Below are 6,000 nucleotides of genomic sequence, written 5' to 3'. Positions count from 1 at the left end.
CAACAAAGGGCCTAACTCTTGTGACAATGGGCCTTATTATGACTCTGGCGGTAGCCTTGCTGGTAAATACCGGCACGGCTGCCGCGGGAGTCTTGAATTTTCCAGCACCCGGGAATGGCCAGTTACCAGGTCATTACAGCCCCGGCAGACCCGGTAAATGCCCATTCCCAGGCACCGGAAAATATTGCTCCCCATTCCCAATTGAGTCCCATAGCACCGGCACCATTCAGTAGGGTGCCGGTGCTACCGTCAGTGTCTGCGGGCGGGTACCATTCCACCCACCAGGTCAGACCTGGCAGGCGAGAGGGCGCCTGCCTGCAGCACTAGTAGTTTGCTGGTTCGGTAACAACGGTACCGGCAAGCTTACCGGTACCATTGTTACCGGACCGGCAAACTTGTAATGAGGCCCAATTACTTTATATTTTGTGCTTCCAATTCACTGCGGTGGGTACTTGGCAGTCCTGGAGATTCTCTAGAGTGCGGTAGAAACTGTACCCAATTCAATAAATGGCAAACATGAATTCAATAAATGGCAGACCTATTCAAGTGGCCAAACCCAGCCTTTCATCCTTCTGAGGTTGATAAATGAGTTCCACACACCGTCAGTAATAATAAAATGATTATTTATTTTATTATGTATTCACTTCAATAATATTCATGCAGCCTATATATTCTCTCACATTTTAAACATTGCATCTGCATATTTACATATTTACTACAGGGCTTGCAAAATATCACTTCACCTAGGGAGGCAAAAGGACTTGCACCAACCTTGCTCTGAATCAGAGGCAATGCTGATTCCAACACAAGATTATTCCAAGCTGCCATCTTGTTACCAAGCAGAGAGTGGGCAACAGAATACTCCGAAAAGTATCAGCAATGGTGGTGCAAGTCTCAGGAGGGAGGGCATAGGGTAGATAAGGTCCTTATGCCAACCTGATAAGAAGGAATAACAGGGGCTAACTTATGTATGCCAAGCTCACAGAAGATAAATGTGTTGTTCCAGTGCATACACGAATGTCTTCCAATTATCTTCAGTACTTTGATAATGTCTTGCTCTCAGTGCGCTCAGAATTGCAGGGTTAGAGGCTGCAGAAGGAGGTTTCCAAGAGAAAGGACAGAAAATCAGGCAGTGTGAGTGTGATGCTGGAAATGCATTGGAGGGACAGGGCCTCCTTGTCCTTGTCCTATGCCCCCTTGAACTGTCTGTTATGCTTATTGTCTGGCCAGAGGAGTCTAGCCTGGACCCCTGGCAGTGCAACTGTTCATTTTGTTCTTGGTGGACAAAGACCCCTGGGATATACTTAGGGCACCCATGGGTAGGGGCACAACCCTGCACCCCTAGTGTAAGTTCATGTGTGTTGCCCACAGAGCAGGGTATGGGCTAGTGCAGCTACATGCTGACTTGGAAGTGGCTCTGGGCATCCTTCAATTTTGGGATACCCAGGTCCTGCCACAGGACTCAATGGATCCCTACACAAAGACAAGATGGCCACTGGTGGCCTATTTGTTTCCTTTACCTTACTCCCTTGTTTCTCATCGTCCTGTGAAGCCCTGCCCCTGTTCCCTTCCCCTAAATGGCTGTTGGTTGGAAGGACCCTATATGGCTCTGGGGTTGCCTCCTGCCACACTGGGTTTTGGACATGTCTTTATAATGAATTATTTTATAATGAATGACTGCATAACAAAAATTATATAACGAAAAAACATAACAAATTTCTTTTTTTTGTTTTTTTGTTGGGGGTAGCCCCCAAGCCCGTTTTTCGCAGCTAGAAACCCACCCCAACTGTTTCCCCACAAGATGTAACCCCACCTCCACATACATTTTCATTATTTAGTTTGTTATATCATTTTTGTTATAAAGTCATTCTTTATTACATTTTCGTTATAAAGACTGTATACCGGAGTGGAGCCTGCATGAATGGAGTGAATAGTCAATATGCATTCTGTGTGGTGGGTGTCTGGTTTTGGTTATGTGACACAATGCCTGAGCCAGCCCTGATGGAAATTAGAATGAATGCATTGTAGTGCACTGACAGGCTGGGGAGTAGCCCCAATCCACATCCTGTGTTGTGGGTGTCTGGTTTCTGGTGAATGGCCTGAATGCCTGGAAGCCTGATTGGGTGCTGCCTGCATGAATGAACTTGTGTGTGATTGGCTGACTCAGCCTGACTCAGCTTGAGTGAATGGGGAGCGTTTTGCGTAACAGGGGGCCTCACACTCACCTACTTGTCAAGCGCTGAAACTAAACCTGAAGCAGAAGCTGAAGACATCTTAAGCTTGCATCCTGGAATCCAGCTGGAGGAAGAAGCATGCAGCTGCATCTCTTCATCCAATCCGAAAGCTGCCGTGCTGATTCAAGGACTGAACCAGAGAGGACCTGGATAGGCGACATCTTCCCGGAGTTATGAGGGAACATCGTGCATCTGTTGCTCTGCAACAGAAGTGTCCTGGAAACCAGTCCTGTGTGCCTGCCATCCGGGATCTTCGTGGGTCCAGAAGAGGAGTGTTAGGAAAGGATTCTCTTTACAGCACCTTTCCTTCCATTGCTATGGACCTCCAAACTTGTTGGTTTTATTTTTGACTTTGACCTGCTCTTTTTGCAGTGCAGTGACGCCTTCAGCTCCACTTCACTGGCTTTTGCTCATTTTGTCATGGGGAAACTGACTTGTCCTTCAGTCTGTCAGCAATGGAAAACATTGTTTCCCTTAGTTTTGTTACTTTTTTACTACTTCTGGTAAACGGTTATCATCCTACAGTGCAGTACAATGGGGTACACTTTTTATTTTGCCCTAGACTTTTTGGTTACTCTAGGTGTGCTAAAGGGACAAGCTGATGACAGCAGTTATTTTTTCCTATTTTTTGGTGCAATTTACTTTAGCCTTACCATGTTTGGCAACTAACTGTGGCTAGTGGTCAAACATGGCCACGCCACAAGGTTTTTCGCTTGTCCTTTGGCCATCTTGTCGTTCACCCTTCTTCCTGTCCTGTGAGGCCAGGAAATTCCTTAAATGGACTTTTAGTGCCCGGGAAAGCAGAGGCTTTTGGCAGGCTACTGGGGGGCTATGTGTGTTTGCTGCCCGGAAGTGGGTTGGTACTGTCTGGTTCCAATCCACAAACTGGTTTCAGTGTGTCTGAGTGGTATGCATGATTTTTGCCACCAGTGGTACTGATTGGACCACTGCTGGGGTGTGTGTGTGTGGGCCAGATCTGGCATTGGCTAGTGTGAGTTTCTGCTCTTACATGGCTTTTGGGAGAAGAAGAGCATCCCTGCACCGACTCTAGAGAGATTCTGGAAGAAAAGGAAGAAGCTAAGAATCCTGTCCAGCTGCAAGACCTGCGAAGAGAGCGGAGACACACTGGAAGAAGGCCTGGCGACCAACTTCTGCTGCTGTCCTGGTAGAGCCCTGTCTTGTGGAATATCTCCAGCAGTCCTGCGAAGGAGCTGCGACCAGTTGAGTGGGGGGTAACATCCATTCTCGTCATCAGCTCGGAGTTCTACGAAAAAGAGCCTCCGGAAGTGCCCCTGGACTGACCAGAGGCTGACCAGATACAAGTTCGGCTGCCGTGCTGCAGACAACGCCATTCCGAGTTGAGCCCTGGAACTTGGGGGATCTTCAGTTTGTGCCATAAAACTTATGTAACTGCTGCCACCAGCTTGTCCTTTTAGCACACCTATAGTAACCAAAAATCCTAAGATTGTTAGTCTAGGGCAAAACAAAAAGTGTAGCCCATTGACTGCATTGTAAAATGCATTGTACAATGATAAAAAAGTGATCAAAGTGATAACCATTTACCAAAATTAGCAACAAAGTAACATGACTAAGGGAAACAATGTTCCCCAGTACTGACAGCTGAAGGACATGTCAGTTTCGCTATGACAAAATGAGCAAACGCCAGTAAAGTGAAGCTGAACGCTTCATTGCACTGCAAAAAGAGCAGGTCAGAATCAGAAATAAAAGCAAAAGTTTTGGGGGTCCATAGAAATGGAAGGAAAGGTGCTGTAAAGAGAATCTTTCCGAACACTCGCCCCTCCCAAACTAGGGACAGGGGAATCTAATCTACCCCTGGATGGACATTTTGCTCCAGTCGGATGTTATCCCAGTTGGGCAGCCCATCAGAATTGCTACATTTGGGATCTGGCCTATGCCCAATAGTGAAGTTCAAGGCCTGTATGATATGGTATGTGTCATTTATATCACGCCTGTACACAAGTGTTTCTAGGTGCACCAAGACAAGGAAGGGAGAAAGAGGGAGGAAGAAACAAGCGATCTTACTAGGCCTTATGTCATTCAGATTGTGCAAGTACAAGGGGGGAGGGAGAGGAGAATTGCCAGGGGGAGGGAAAGGGGATGTGTGGTCAGGGCAGCAGTGCTCTGAGTGAGTGCAACCAGGGGCCTTTTGGGGGCAGTGCAAGGAAGCAGGGGACTGTAGGGTTACAGGTACAGCCCATAACTGCGCGGAGGCCCAAAGGCAGTACAGGCGCTTGCAGGTCAAGGAGGAGCCTGTTGCCCGTTAGGTTCTGAGGGTAGCCAGGCAACCAGTCAGCGCAGCAGACATGTGGATCAGCAGGGGAGAGAAAGAGAAAGCAGAAGCAAAACGAAAGGTCTTGAGATGCTTACGGAACCTAAGGTGGTCCTGCTTGAGTTTGAGCGGGGCATGGAGGCCATTCCAGAGGGACACCCCTGCGGAGGAGAGAGATCTACTTCCCACTTTCTGCCTGGAGAAGCATTTGACCATCAGAGAGTTGGAGGTAGCTGAGTGAAGGGCTTGAGACAGAAGATGTTTTGGAAGAGAGAGTTAGATGTACTGCGGGCTCTGGCCCCAGAAAGCCATGTGGACGATGCAGAAGGTCTTGAACTTGATCCTTGCCAGCACCATGAGCCAGTGAAGAGATTTCAGGGCTGGAGAGATCCGATCCCTAGGATTAAGGCCAAGGACAAATCTCACAGTCCTGTTCTGGACTAGTTGCAGAGGGCAGAGAGTAGAGGAAGGCAGTTTGAGAAAGAGGCTGTTACAGTACTCAAGCCTAGCGAGAACCAGGGCTCTGGAGACATTGAGCTTCTGTGGGAAAGTGAGAAAGAGAAGAATACCTTTGAGGAGGTACAGGTGGTAGTGGGACTTCTTAGAGAGATCTGTGATTTTAGGAGAGAAGGAAAGAGTGAAGTCGAAGATGACTCCAAGATTATTTGCCTCACAGGAAGGCGCAGGGAGAGGGCCCATGGAGGGTGGCCAGAGTGAAAGAGGGAAAGCAGGAGCAGGGGTTCCAAGGAGGAGGATCTCAGTTTTGCTGGCATTGAGGCAGACTCATGAACCACCTGAGCCACTTTGGATTATTTCCCTTAATATCCACCAGCCACTTCAAAGGTTTAGGGTGAGCATACAAAGTGAAGTATGTCCCATAGAGGTAGGACCTCAACTTCCCAAGGCACCATATGATGGAAAAACATCTCTTCTCCACCTGAGGCCACATGAGTTCTCCACTCCTAAACTGGTAGGTGATGTGACATATAGGTTGTTCCTCACCCTTGTCATCAAGCTGAGCATGTTGTCTAACTATCCCAGTGTCATAGGCATCTGCCTGCACTATGAAAGGTCTCTTCCAATCAGGTGCCCTTAAACCACTGGTCTTCTCACACTTCAGGATGCATAAGAATTCTTTAGGTCCCCTTGAAGTATTGAGGGCAGTCAGAAAGACAGCTATATTGCTATAGTCTGCCACTTTATTCCTGTGTTTCCCAGTGAGTCCCAAGAAAGTCCTAGCTTGGGTTTTGGTATTGGGGGTTGCCCAGTTCTGCACATGATATACTTTACTGACAATAGGTTGCATCTTGCCTCCACTTGTGCCAATATTATGCTGAAGGAAGGAAAATGGCTCCTGTTCAGCTTGACACTTCGCTGGCTCCCTGAACAAGTTGGCCAGATGAAGATCCTGGCACCCAGTCGTTTCATTTATTCCCAGTTCTCAGCAACATATCCAGCTCACCTTGCTGATGTGGG

Source organism: Ambystoma mexicanum, chromosome 3p (assembly GCF_040938575.1).
Source record: "Ambystoma mexicanum isolate Mex_15411 chromosome 3p, UKY_AmexF1_1, whole genome shotgun sequence".
Lineage (NCBI taxonomy): Eukaryota > Metazoa > Chordata > Amphibia > Caudata > Ambystomatidae > Ambystoma > Ambystoma mexicanum.
The sequence above is the reverse complement of the archived record's forward strand: the minus strand, read 5'-3'. Positions refer to the sequence as shown.